Here is a 15,698-nt window from a genome sequence, read left to right on the forward strand (position 1 = left end):
CCGGAGGACATTGATTGAAAAATCCAAACGATGTTATCGATGTCTCGGGCCATAAGGCACCAGATGGGCAAGACGATGTGGTATTTCTGGTTGTAGCAGTACTCAACACAATAGACTGTTGCATCAAGATTTTTCGAGCCCAGACGTGGGTTCGAAACCAGATGGTGGAAGTTCAGAAGATGTCTCGGAATCTGAGAAGTCAACAGAAAGTAAAGACCTCGATCGAGATTCAGTTGGGACTAGATCATACATTAATGGCCGCACGGACAACGTGTCGTTGATGGTGTTACCAGCCATTGCGAAGAAGAGCAACAAACAACTAAAAGTTGATGTTATGATAGACCCTTCCTCAACAAGCACCTACGTCACTGAAGAGTTACAGTTAACTGGTGAATTTCAGGAGTTGACAATTGCTGGAGCAGGGGGAAGTTAGTTAAGAAGAAGTCAAAGGAAGTCTCGCTCATATTGGAAAGTACTGACAAAGACGAGGTGGCCTCATTTATACTCCGTTCCGTTTGAGAAGATGGCAACGAGGAAACGGATCGATGTTCTCGTAGGCAGCGACCACCCCCTGTTTCACCATCTACTCAAAGAAATACGTGGTAGCACACCAACGGATCCCATAGCAAGGCTTACCCATTTGGGTTGGGTTTGTTTCGGACTAACTCAACTAGAGAATCATCGACGAAAATCACGTTCCCACTTCATTCGCACGTACAGAACAAGCCTTGTTGAGCAGTGCCCCGATCAGCAACTCAGGCAGTTTTGGGAACTCGAAGCGTTGGGAATTAAGGACAATAACGAACGAACTCTCGATGAAAAAGAAGCCGCAAAGAAGGTTTCCAATAGCGCTGTATTCAATGACGGAAAGTTATACAGTAGGAGTCCCATGGAAAGAAAGTGAACCACGTCTTAAGAACAATTACCAGATGGCGCTAAAGAGGCTTGAAAACCAAGAAAGAGCGCTAAGGAAGAAAGTGTCAGAGGCTATGCAATCCTATAACCAGATAATAAATGATTATGAGAAGAAAGGTTATGTGAAGAAAACGGAGAAAACAGATGAAGAAAGTCAATGGTTCTTACCACATTTCGCTGTTATTAAAGACGACAGGACAACCACGAAAATACGAATTGTTTTCGACGCGGCTACGAAAGACTGTGGTAAAAATTTAAACGATACTATTCATTCTGGGCCAAAATTACAAAATGACGTGTTAAACGCACTGATGTTATTCAGATGCGCTCCGATTGCACTGTAAGGGGACATATCAGAAATGTTTTTTGCAGGTCGGACTGGTGGAAGGGGATCGCAAGTATCACAGATTTTTTTGGGGCGAGTTGGACAGTTCTAGAGAGCCAGACGTGTATGAATTTCAGCGTCTCGTATTCGGCAACACCGCATCGCCATTTTGTGCACAGTTCATTGTGCAAAACATGCCAAAGATAATGAAGAAAGATACCCGGAAGCCGCGAAGACCATCAGAGATGCTAGGTACGTAGACGATGTCCTAGATGCATGCGAGACATCAGCCGAGGCGGTTGAACTGCGTAGACAGCTTCCAAAATTGTTGAGCCTTGGAAATTTCAAATTGAGAAAGATAGCCTCGAGTGACAATTCTGTATTAGCAGAAGTTGAAGAAGAAGATAGACAGCTACACGGCCAGCAGCTACACGGGAAAGTAAAGACTCTGGGGGTGAAATGGGTGTCAGACAAAGACGTTTTTACCTTTGACGTGGAGTCACCTGAAATCGAGAGATCCAGTACCAAGAGAGAAGTGTTAAGTGCGATTTCAGCCTTATTTGACCCAATGCAATTTCTCTCCCCGTTCACAATCAAAAATTATTCAAGACGTATGGGCCGCCGGGATCGATTGGGACGACCACTTTCACATGCTCTTCTGAAAATTTGGCGTGATTGGTTAACGGAATTGCAACAACTGCCTTCGGTGGAGCCTGCGTCAGCCATTCGCCAAAGAGAAGATCTTACATATGTTCGCCGACGACACTTCAAAAGATGCATAATCAGCTTGTAGCTACCTCGTCTGTCGTTATGAGAGCGCTGCGCCGACTTCCGCTTTGATTGCATCGAAGAGTCGAATCGCGCCAGTAAAGTCCTTGAGCATACCGAGACTTGAATTGATGGGAGCTGTGATTGCAACACGCCTCGCCAACACAATATTTAAGTCAATCGACATATTTCGGGTTGTATTTTGGACGGACTCTACCAACGTATTGTATTGGGTACGAAATCGAAGCCGGATATTCAAAACCTTCGTTACAAATAGAGTTAGGGAGATTCAAGTAACAACGGACCCGCAACAATGGCGTTACGTTCTAGGGTATAAGTATCTCTGAATTGGCGGGAAGCAAACGGTGGTTGAAAGGGCCGCAGTTTCTTTTCAGAAAGTGAAGAACAGTGGCCAAATCGACGTCTTGAGAAGGATTTATCGTCTCTCGATGATGGTGAAGAGAACAAATCTTTATCGACACAAGTATCATCAGCAGCTGAGTATGAATTCATAAATCCAGTGGATTATTCAAGTTTTAACTGAAGTGACGGCGTGGTTGCAGCGTTTTTTAGGAAACTGCAGACGAGATGCGAGAGACAGTAAATTGGATCACAATCTAACTCAGCAAGAAATTAAGCAAGCAGAAAAGTATTGGTTGAAGCGAACACAAACAGAAGGCTTTTGAAATGAAAAACAGAAATGCTTAGAGAATTTGAGCATAAAAAGGATGAGTGATAGGTGGGTGATAAAAGGAAGAGCAGCAGTTCGCGAAGTTATCAATGGTTGTCAAATGTGTAAAAGACATTTCCATGCGAAGTTCCTTAATACAACAGCTCATTAGTCAAGTGTGGCAACGTTGGAAAAGAGAGATACTTCCTGCACTCAATAATAGCAGAAAGTGGTTTAACCGATCTCGTAACGTACAGGTGGGCGATATTGTTCTACTCGTCGAACCAGGGGCTCGTCGATGTGACTGGCCTTTGGGACGCATAACAGAGATTCAACCGGGAAAAGATGACCTGGTGCGGGTGGTGAAAGTACGGAGTAAAGGCAAAGAGTATTTGAGATCAATCCATAGAATGTTTCCATTGGACTATGCGTAAAGAATAGGAGCAAATGTGTGGGCGTATGTAAGAAGAAATGCATGCGGAAAAATCGCCTTAATAAATGACTAAGTTCTCAAGTTGGTGGGAACAACTGTAAATGGGGTTAAAAATCCAATAGGACCGAGAACCTTGATGAGATTGCTTTCGTTTGGATCCATACCAATCGATGCCTTTGCATAAGATTGATCTTCTTCCATTACTGGTTGGGATTCTGTTATTTAATTTTTCTTCTCTGCGAGCTTCTCTTCGGCGGTAGTTATCCTTTCCATAAGTGTCTTGAATTGGAATTCCATTTACGCAATTTGAAACCTCCTTCTAACTTAATTTGCTTCGAATCTTTGTAGATGTTGAACGCTAGCTGTGTCGTCATTTTTAGCTTCCCCTACCAAATCATCAACGCATAGCGAATTCTTCATCTCTGGATTCTGATCTTCGTAAAATTGTAGATGATGCTCATTCGTCGATCCCAAAATGGCAGGGGATGGTCTAATCGAAAAACCAATCGGCAAAATCGATACTCTACTATCTTGGGTTTCATGTCTTGAATGTTTTCAAACCACAGAAAGCGTAACATATCTCGGTCGACTTCGTCGATTCCTACCATTAAGAAGGCTTTCTTTCACAATATCGGCTACGAGGGCGAAAGGATTCAACCGGAAATTGACGAGAATGTCAAAAAGATGCGGGATGTAGTTAGGACCAGTAAAGTAAATAGAGAATCGTTTAAGGATCGTGTTCGTGAAACAGTCGTGGCTGATCCATTCTAGACAACGCGCAACTTTGTAGTGGTCTTGTCTTTCCTTACTACACCATGGTGGGGAAGGTAATGCACACCGGTTTCATTCTCATTTCTTTCTTCAGTACGTTGAGGCACTTTCTCGATAACTCCAAACTGTTCTTAATGCCGTTGTCATATTCACTTAGGATTTCGGGTTGCTTTATCACGCACCGGTGCAAGGATCTTAACCGATTTTTACAAAGTTCGTAGTCAGTTTCTATCTCTAAACAACTTTCTTTCCAGGCCAGACGAACTTTGTACCGCTGTTCTGTGAATTTAATATCGCGGATGAAGTCATACTCGTTCTGTTCTGGTTGGAAATCGTTTATTCCTATCGACTCTGTTTCCTAGAAACGCGCTTTAATGAATTCACAATCTTGTCTTCACTTGCTGGAGCAGAGAAGTATTTATCCGACGGTTCACCACAGAGGATGAGATTTGACAGCGTTGGATCTTCTGATTTAACAGACGTTGGCCCTCGACCAGATAATAACCACCCAAGCTTACTGCTGACTGCAGTAGGTCCGCGCTCGCCTTTCACAACATCACCTGCGACGATGTCCCAATAATGATCCGCGCCAATAAGAATATCGATTGCATTGTTTCCGTCATCATTTCCATAGACGGCAAGTTGTAAGCCCTCCAAATGAGCGTAATCTGTGTTGACCTTCGAGTTAAGTGGAGAAAATATGATAGGGAAATTAATCGCAGTGAGTTGTATTTCTTCACTTCCGCTTTCATTCTCGATGTTGAAAATTTATAAACTTCGCAATTTTGTCGTTTACATTTACTGTCCCCAAACGTGTTTAAGAACTGGTTTCAGCTTCAATTTCTCTGAGTTGAATTCGTGATATAAGAGCGTTGACTGCCCGTATCAAACAGAACGCGAACTGGAATTGATCTTGCACCGTTAGTTGCATTTGCTCTAGCCGTTTGTAATAAAACAGTGGCCTTGCAGACTTTCGTTGCCGTCGTCGTAATGTCCTCATTCTTCGGCTCATTCGTAGGCTCTTTCTTTGACTCCTCGTTCTTTCGCATATTCTCTATTTTCTTATTTACTGGACAGATGGATTGGTGATGCCTTTCCTGGCAATGGTGCCCTCTTCGCAAGCAATTAAAGCAACGTCCTGATTCACCAAGGATCTTCTTTCGAGTATCACAACCAACAATCTTCTCACAGTTCTTCTGCCATTGCAATAGGCACATTGTATTTTAGATTCCTCTGGAAATTTTCCACAGTGGGAATGTGGCCACTCTACGTTTTTACCTTGATATTTGGATCCTGGTTGACTGTTTCCACTCGACTTTGTACTTACGTTTATAGTCTCTTGCTTCGATTTCGAATGTTATCGTATCAAGTAAGTCATCGATCTTCCAAGCCTCTTTTGGCGCTTTACGGGCAACTTGAAACGCATTTCGCTTGGCAACTTTGACATGATGATAGGCATCAATAGGCTACCATATTGATCCGATGAAACATCCAATGAGGATATAGACCGCGAACATGTACGCTGATTTTATCATAGACGTATCTCAGAGATGAAGATCGGTCTCCGGTGCAAGCTTGGATCTTAAGAATCTCGTCCATATGTGCAGTTATGACTTGTTGCGGTCGTCCAAACCGATCTTGTAGAATTTCTACGGCAGCATCATAGTTGGCATTGGTGAGATTAAGTCCTTGAATGGCACGTAATGCCGTTCCTTCGAGTTAAGGAAATTAGGTAATTGTATTTATCGACCTTCGTAATACCATCATTCTTGTGTATCGCCGATTCGTACATGTCCCAGAACGTACTCCACTTTGTGACGACACCTATAAATTTCGGCAAAGTCAGTTTCGGCAACTTTGGTCTAACACTCGTAGTCCTTTCTGCTTTGACTTTCGTTGTTTGATTGATCATTACCGTTTGATTGATCGCCACTGGTAAATGTATTAATCCTACTTGTCGAATTGCTTACGTTTCGTACTTCTGGGGCTGATTGTTGCAGACTTGATGGCCAATATTTAAAATTTTCAACTAAAATGTTGCGCTATGAATAGTTCTACTTGACGGAAGAAAGGAAAAGTACTACGTATTGTTTGTGGTAAAAGACGGAGTCGTCAGGGGAGTTGTGTTGTTATATAAAAGTCACACCATTGAGAGACCTTCACAATTAATCTGTCCACTTAAGGTGGCTCCCTACAGTTTTAAGAATATTGAAAACTAATGATTTAGATTGAAATTTTTGGCAGGAAATTTCTTGCTAAACGAAATGAAATTTTCCAGATATATTAACCAACATTGTAACAGTCGAAAATTGTGTTTGAGTATCACGTCATTACCGTTGTTATGGTAACAATGGCGATTCAATATGGCCGTCATTTTACCTATTCACGCATTTTACTCGAAAACAAGTTCGGTTACCCCTATTTTTTATTTTATAAAAAGATTTCTTACAAAAAAATGGAAAATTTGAACCAGTTAAAAAAAAATCCATAGAGCCAAAATTATTAAAAATTAAAAAACGTGATTTTTCTTTATAGAAATTTTTTGGCTCTATAGAATTTTTTTAAACATTTTTTTGTAAGAAACCTTTTTATAAAATAAAAAATTGGGGTAACCGAACTTGTTTTCGAGTAAAATGCGTGAATAGGTAAAATGTCGGCCATATTGAATCGCCATTGTTACCATAACAACGGTAATGACGTCATGCTTATGGGCAATTTCTGACTGTTAGAATGTTGGTTAATATATCTGGGAAATTTCTTTTCCTTAGCAAGAAATCTCGTGCTAAAATTTTAAATCAAAACCACAAGATTTCAATATTTTTAAAAATTGTAGGGAGCCACCTTAAGATTCACTGCGCGCCAAAAGAAAAACGCAAAGAAGATGAAGAAAAGAAGCCTGAAGATGAAAAACGACCTCAGAGACAAACCGCAAGGAAAGCAACTCAAATAATACACGAACAAGCGTTGGCAGAAGAGGACTAAACATTAGCATGGATGTTGATATTGTGAAGCGGACTTGTGGGTAAAATAGTTAACATAGTCTTCCGCAACATTCTCTTGTCTGCTCCACTGCGTAGACTTCGAGGGATTTCTGTCACAGTCAGCAGGATTAGTGCCACCTTTCATATACTTCACGATTATCTGGTATGGTTGAAGGGCCCATATTTCAATTCGTGCCGGTGGTCTTGAAGCGGGTTTACTGTAAATACCAAGAAGCGGTTTATGATATGTGTAAATGTTTATTGGTTTCCCATAGATGCAGATAAGGAAGTGCTCACAAGCCCACACTTCGGCCAACGCCTCACGCTCTGTTTGACCATATCTCCGTTTCACCTCCGTCAAAGACCGACCAGCATATGTTATCACCTGTCGTTCTCTCGTCACATCAAATGGGCTCGCATCGACGGAGATTTCACTTTCCTTCTGAAACCGAATACGCCGTCATTGGGGCTGTAACCAATTCATGTTTCAGCTCTTCCATGTCCATCTCCATGGCTCATTCTTGTGGGTAAATTTCCTCAACGGCTCCGCCTTAGATGCATAACCTGGGACAAACCTTGCAACAATAATTGAACATACCTAACAAGCTCCGAACTTCCGCAACAGATGATGGTGTGGGTAGATTGAGCACGCCCTTCACTTACTTGGGATCAGGCGAAATGCCATTGCCAGAGAACACATAGCCAAATAATTCCAATTTATCTTCATTGAACTTGCACTTCTTGTTAAGGTCATTAATTCTCAATCATTGAACCACCGCCTTCAGGCTGTTATCATGTTCTTCCTGATTCCTGCCAAACACCAGGATGTCATCGATAATCTTGATTGCTCCTTTGATACTATTCAAGGTGGAACTGAAAACATTTTGAAAGATCTCAGCCGCGCTGCAAATTCCAAAATTAGGCCGTTTATACCGCATCAGTCCGAGATGTATGCTGAATGTGGTTATGTATCTAGATTTAGGTCTTTTCAAAGGTTGCGATTAAAGCTGGGTCGAAAGAATGGACAGCAAGTTCGTTTGTGAAAATACAGTTGCCTTGGCATCCAACAGAGTTAGAAAGCAGTTAATTGGAATAGTTTAAGATGATAATGATTTAGGGGACAATGATAATGAATTTTATTGAAAATTTGGGACCGCAAGATTTAATGAAGGCACAATAAAAGGATTTGGACATTGCACCTATAGTCAAATAAATGAAAGATGGGAATGCAAGGCCACCTTGGCCCGAGGTGCTGGCTCTTAGCGAGGCAACGAAGAATGGACAGTCTATATGAAATGGAATTTTGTGTCGAATGTGGGAATCTTCGGATGGTACAACAACACAACTTCAGCTGCTGTTGCCAAAAAATTTAAGCCAGGAACTCATCTTCACAATACCGGAATTAGCCTCGTTGTCGCGAAGATGTGACACTTTGGCGCTCTACTTGTTTAGAATGTTTGTCACGAAAAGGGCCAACCACACGCCAAAAGACCCGTCTCGAAAGATATATAGTTGGCGCACCGTTAAGTTGCGATGGATGTAACGGGTCCTCTAGTTCGACCGACGAAAGGCAATCGCTATTTGCTGGTGGTGATGGATTACATCTCACAGTGGCCTGTAGCATATCCCTTACCAAACCAAGAGGCTAAAACCGTTACCACGGTTATCGACTTATCGTAAATGAGTTTGCCTAGATTCGGAGTCCCACTCGAACTACACTCTGACTGACCAGGGAACAAACTTCGAATCTGCAGTGTTTCAAGAAATGTGCCTATTACTTAGCATTAAAAAGACTCGGCGAACTACACCCCTGCATCCCGAATCGCAGGGAATGGTTGAACGTTATCATAAGACAATGAAGACCCAGCTTTCACTGTTTGTGGCCGAACATTAAAAAGATTGGGCCTAAGTATGTGCCACTACTTCTGATGGCTTATCTTATGATGACTCGTGCCTCTACGCATTTCACCTCCGCACGATTGATAATTGGACGAGAGATTAGAATGCCGATTGATTTGTTTTACGAATGACCTGATACGAAGGATGTTCAGAGTCACTCTAACTATGTGGAAGAGCTGCAAGAGAATTTGCAAATGATCCATGAGTTTTCGTGCAAGTATATTGGACAAAGTTTTGAAGTGATGAAAAAACGGTACGATGGGAAATGTGCAGCCTGTGTATTTAACGAGGTTGATCAAGTTTGACTGTACAATCCCCACAAAAAAAGGGAGCACCGAGCTGATGCGACCTTCGGAAGGACCATACGTTATCATTAAGCGGTTATCGGGATTTGTTCACCCAGACAAAAATCACAGATAAATTTAATAGCAAATAAAATATAAAGAATTATGACCGATAACAACTCGGCTTCTCTCGCACGCTTATTGTTTACGAGTTCTCTCTCGTCTTAGTTTCACTACATAAAGTCTTAAAATAGAATAATTAACCTATATTAGAAATGAAAAAATCGTCTGTGGACATCGGCAGTGTCAGGCAGAAGTATGGAATTCGGAAACAGACATTTAAGAAAGTACACCATCATTGGGTCAATTTCATGGTTTGTTCGGGGGCAATGCTGTGGGCATGCCTGTGTGATTGCATGGCCTAGGGCGTGTACGAGTTATTGTTGGCGAGAAGAAATATATATGTGCTGCATGTTCGAAGAACGTTTTGGGGTTATTTATTGTCTTTCTTCTTGATAAGAGATATAGTTCGCAGCTGAACGCGACAACTTCTTCTGTAGATTTAATATACCAAATGCTATACCTAAATTCAGTAGACTAATTTTTAATCCGCTATAGCTCTGTTTAAAGAAATGTGTAAGTTACTGGGGACCGTAAAAACTAGAACTCCATTACACCCTGATTCAGATGGCATGGTACATTTATGGGATAAAATTTACACCGGCAGAAATTGTTATGGGACATGCATGACACACGAATCCCTGCTTCAAAAATATCTGATCAGAAAAGAGTCTGCACTGTTTTTGATACGCCCTGTTAATAAAGCAATTACATAACTTACTTTTACCATCAGTTGATTCGGATTTCCACAGGATGTTGCGATAACACACGTTCGTTCGTTGATGCTTCATCGCCGATGACAAGATTAGGTCAGAAGTGAGCATTTTCTTGCACAACTGAGCCATGTGCAAAATACTACACGTTATGCTGGATCACGTAGGATTTTTGTTGGATTACACCAGCGCTGACTCTTGGATTTTGTTGAAAGGATTGTTGCACTTTGTTGATATTTTTACGATGCTTGCTCTCATACAGAAAGTCCTGCATTCCGATTTAAGCTAATAGCTGGTGTAAAAAATTTAGCAAAAATGTTTTAAAACGGTTCTGGTAGACGACGGTCGGAAATCTGTTTCGTCAACGTTCGGCGACCCGCCATGGACTTAATTCTTATCATATAGCCTTATAGGATTCCAGCACCACGAGGCGACGTTTTTCAGCTGTGAACTGCCCAGCAACCATGATGAAGCATATATGAAGCATAAATTCAAATCCACATTTCAGTAATATCGAATTAATGTTTGCCACGGAGAACTTACTTTACAGTCATTTCGTTTTAATACACTAGGCTTGATCAAGATTTGACAATTTCCAATTGTTAAAAGTTTATTACACCGTCATTCATATTACGTGGATAGCAGCTAAATTGGAACGAAATGCCCTAGCCAGCATTGTTAACTTCTTATTTCATCTGTAATATCCGCTGTATTTCCATGAAAAGTTGTTTAATTCTCACTTTCCTCACGCGGTGACATTATTTGGACGCTCTGTATATACGTCCAATGCTGCACGATATTAATTATGTACCAGATTTAAAATCAGCATTTTATGAACATGCATGCTCTTCCCTTATCTCACGTGGCCTTTCAGCAATCTTGATTTAGAGCGAATGTTAGTGCAGTCTTCTGGTCAAATGCACTTTCTGTTCAATGCTTCTTTCGACTTCTCTCGACAATTTGCCAATCTGTACAGCTCTTCTTTGTGATGCCCTGATCCACGATCGCTCATCATAAGATTTCTTACTGTTTTCGTTATAATCTGTTAAAACACAACAGTAACTAGCGAAAACGTACAACGGCACTTAAACAAGAAATTATTGGTCTAATTGAAAAATGGACGCTACCAAAAAAATGAACACTACCGAAAAAAAGAACGCTACCGAAAAAACGAACGCTACCGAAAAAATGGACGCTGTCGCAATTTAGCGAAACGAAAAGCCATATCAACAAACAAGAAAGTACTAGTGGCATATTTCAGCATACCTTCCGCCGTTAACAGGGGACTTATACGTTTGGAGAAATGAACGCTGCCGCAATTTAGCGAAACGAAAAGCCATATCAACAAGCAAGAAAGTACTAGTGGCATATTTCAGCATACCTTCCGCCGTTAACAGGGGACTTATACGTTTGGAGAAATGAACGCTACCGCAATTTAGCGAAACGAAAAGCCATATCAACAAACAAGAAAGTACTAGTGGCATATTTCAGCATACCTTCCGCCGTTAACAGGGGACTTATACGTTTGGAGAAATGAACGCTGCCGCAATTTAGCGAAACGAAAAGCCATATCAACAAACAAGAAAGTACTAGTGGCATATTTCAGCATACCTTCCGCCGTTAACAGGGGACTTATACGTTTGGAGAAATGAACGCTGCCGCAATTTAGCGAAACGAGAAGCCATATAAACAAACAAGAAAGTACTAGTGGCATATTTCAGCATACCTTCCGCCGTTAACAGGGGACTTACACGTTTGGAAAAATGAACGCTGCCGCAATTTAGCGAAACGAAAAGCCATATCAACAAACAAGAAAGTACTAGTGGCATATTTCAGCATACCTTCCGCCGTTAACAGGGGACTTATACGTTTGGAGAAATGAACGCTGCCGCAATTTAGCGAAACGAGAAGCCATATCAACAAACAAGAAAGTACTAGTAGCATATTTCAGCATACCTTCCGCCGTTAACAGGGGACTTACGTTTGGAAAAATGAACGCTGCCGCAATTTAGCGAAACGAAAAGCCATATCAACAAACAAGAAAGTACTAGTGGCATATTTCAGCATACCTTCCGTCGTTAACAGGGGACTTATACGTTTGGAGAAATGAACGCTGCCGCAATTTAGCGAAACGAAAAGCCATATCAACAAACAAGAAAGTACTAGTGGCATATTTCAGCATACCTTCCGTCGTTAACAGGGGACTTATACGTTTGGAGAAATGAACGCTGCCGCAATTTAGCGAAACGAAAAGCCATATCAACAAACAAGAAAGTACTAGTGGCATATTTCAGCATACCTTCCGCCGTTAACAGGGGACTTATTCGTTTGGAAAAATGAACGCTGCCAAAAAAATGGACGAAACCGAAAAAATGAACGCTGCCGAAAAAATGAACGCAACCGAAAAAATGAAAGCTACCGAAAAAATGGACGCTGCCGAAAAAAAAGAACGCTGCCGAAAAAAATGGACGCTGCCGAAAAAATGATCATGAACGCTGCCGCAATTTAGCGAAACGAAAAGCCATATCAACAAACAAGAAAGTACTAGTGGCATATTTCAGCATACCTTCCGCCGTTAACAGGGGACTTATACGTTTGGAGAAATGAACGCTGCCGCAATTTAGCGAAACGAAAAGCCATATCAACAAACAAGAAAGTACTAGTGGCATATTTCAGCATACCTTCCGCCGTTAACAGGGGACTTATACGTTTGGAGAAATGAACGCTGCCGCAATTTAGCGAAACGAAAAGCCATATCAACAAACAAGAAAGTACTAGTGGCATATTTCAGCATACCTTCCGCCGTTAACAGGGGACTTATACGTTTGGAGAAATGAACGCTGACGCAATTTAGCGAAACGAAAAGCCATATCAACAAACAAGAAAGTACTAGTGGCATATTTCAGCATACCTTCCGCCGTTAACAGGGGACTTATACGTTTGGAGAAATGAACGCTGCCGCAATTTAGCGAAACGAGAAGCCATATCAACAAACAAGAAAGTACTAGTGGCATATTTCAGCATACCTTCCGCCGTTAACAGGGGACTTACACGTTTGGAAAAATGAACGCTGCCGCAATTTAGCGAAACGAAAAGCCATATCAACAAACAAGAAAGTACTAGTGGCATATTTCAGCATACCTTCCGCCGTTAACAGGGGACTTATACGTTTGGAGAAATGAACGCTGCCGCAATTTAGCGAAACGAGAAGCCATATCAACAAACAAGAAAGTACTAGTGGCATATTTCAGCATACCTTCCGCCGTTAACAGGGGACTTACACGTTTGGAAAAATGAACGCTGTCGCAATTTAGCGAAACGAAAAGCCATATCAACAAACAAGAAAGTACTAGTGGCATATTTCAGCATACCTTCCGCCGTTAACAGGGGACTTATACGTTTGGAGAAATGAACGCTGCCGCAATTTAGCGAAACGAAAAGCCATATCAACAAACAAGAAAGTACTAGTGGCATATTTCAGCATACCTTCCGCCGTTAACAGGGGACTTATACGTTTGGAGAAATGAACGCTGCCGCAATTTAGCGAAACGAAAAGCCATATCAACAAACAAGAAAGTACTAGTGGCATATTTCAGCATACCTTCCGCCGTTAACAGGGGACTTATACGTTTGGAGAAATGAACGCTGCCGCAATTTAGCGAAACGAAAAGCCATATCAACAAACAAGAAAGTACTAGTGGCATATTTCAGCATACCTTCCGCCGTTAACAGGGGACTTATACGTTTGGAGAAATGAACGCTGCCGCAATTTAGCGAAACGAAAAGCCATATCAACAAACAAGAAAGTACTAGTGGCATATTTCAGCATACCTTCCGCCGTTAACAGGGGACTTATACGTTTGGAGAAATGAACGCTGACGCAATTTAGCGAAACGAAAAAGCCATATCAACAAACAAGAAAGTACTAGTGGCATATTTCAGCATACCTTCCGCCGTTAACAGGGGACTTATACGTTTGGAGAAATGAACGCTGCCGCAATTTAGCGAAACGAGAAGCCATATCAACAAACAAGAAAGTACTAGTGGCATATTTCAGCATACCTTCCGCCGTTAACAGGGGACTTACACGTTTGGAAAAATGAACGCTGCCGCAATTTAGCGAAACGAAAAGCCATATCAACAAACAAGAAAGTACTAGTGGCATATTTCAGCATACCTTCCGCCGTTAACAGGGGACTTATACGTTTGGAGAAATGAACGCTGCCGCAATTTAGCGAAACGAGAAGCCATATCAACAAACAAGAAAGTACTAGTGGCATATTTCAGCATACCTTCCGCCGTTAACAGGGGACTTACACGTTTGGAAAAATGAACGCTGTCGCAATTTAGCGAAACGAAAAGCCATATCAACAAACAAGAAAGTACTAGTGGCATATTTCAGCATACCTTCCGCCGTTAACAGGGGACTTATACGTTTGGAGAAATGAACGCTGCCGCAATTTAGCGAAACGAAAAGCCATATCAACAAACAAGAAAGTACTAGTGGCATATTTCAGCATACCTTCCGCCGTTAACAGGGGACTTATACGTTTGGAGAAATGAACGCTGCCGCAATTTAGCGAAACGAAAAGCCATATCAACAAACAAGAAAGTACTAGTGGCATATTTCAGCATACCTTCCGCCGTTAACAGAGGACCTTAAGTTTAGAGAAATAAACGCTGCCGAAAAAATGAACGCTACCGAAAAAATGGACGCTGCCGAAAAAATGAACGCCACCGAAAAAATGAACGCTACCGAAAAAATGAACGCTACCGAAAAAATGAACGCTACCGAAAAAATGAACGCTACCGAAAAAATGTACGCGGCCGAAAAAATGAACGCTACCGAAAAAATGAACGCTACCGAAAAAATGAACGCTGCCGAAAAAATGAACGCTACCGAAAAAATGAACGCTACCGCGGTTAGCAAATCGAAAAGTGATATCAACAAGCAGAAACAGAGGACCTTAAGTTGACCATAAGAAAACCATATCATGAAATATGCTTAAATGCACTTATCTTTCCGTTTGCCAAGGGTGATTTGTGTTGATTGATCCACAGTTGCTCATCATGAGGATCTGCTTTAGTTTTTGGCCTTGTCACATTTGAACTGAGTAATCTGTTAGAACAGAATTATCAAAAACTTTGTCACTACACTACTTTCTATCAATTAGTTAATATGGAAAATATGGTAGCAAAAAATTGTTGCTTAGTTAATGTAATAATAAAATACTTTAAGAGATAAAATACAAGTCGAATATAAAGATAAAAAAATAAAATAAAATAATATTTTTTAATAGTTGATAATGTTGAATATTCTGTAAGATCAAGTCTTTACTTTATGGATGCATGAAGATGACAATAATAATAAACTAAATTGTGAAAAAAATAAGACGAGTACATGCTTTGTGGCTTAAAAAATGTAAGAAGTATTTACTATTTATGATATTAAAATATATATAGACAACACCAGATAGTATTTGGTTTCTATAAAGGCCTGAAACTGTCATATAAAAAGGATTATAGTGTGATAGTCCAAAAGCAGTTGATCTTGAATAACATAAAATTTTTTTCATTTTTTAAATCTATCCTAAATTTATCCAAAATTTGTAATAACTCCAGAAGCCAGGCTTTTCAACCTGAATTTGCACAGGCTAATAATTAGCCGCTAATTAATTAATGCACAGGGCAGCTAGATTAACAAACACTTCCATATGTAGCTACATGGTACGGGGGGGGTTGATAAAAATCGGAAGAAAATTTTTTAAATAGGCCTCTCCATACGGCTGATTTACATCAAAGTACTAAGTAATGAACGT

Source organism: Dendronephthya gigantea, unplaced genomic scaffold (assembly GCF_004324835.1).
Source record: "Dendronephthya gigantea isolate DGI-Jeju-01 unplaced genomic scaffold, DenGig_1.0 000048F, whole genome shotgun sequence".
NCBI lineage: Eukaryota > Metazoa > Cnidaria > Anthozoa > Malacalcyonacea > Nephtheidae > Dendronephthya > Dendronephthya gigantea.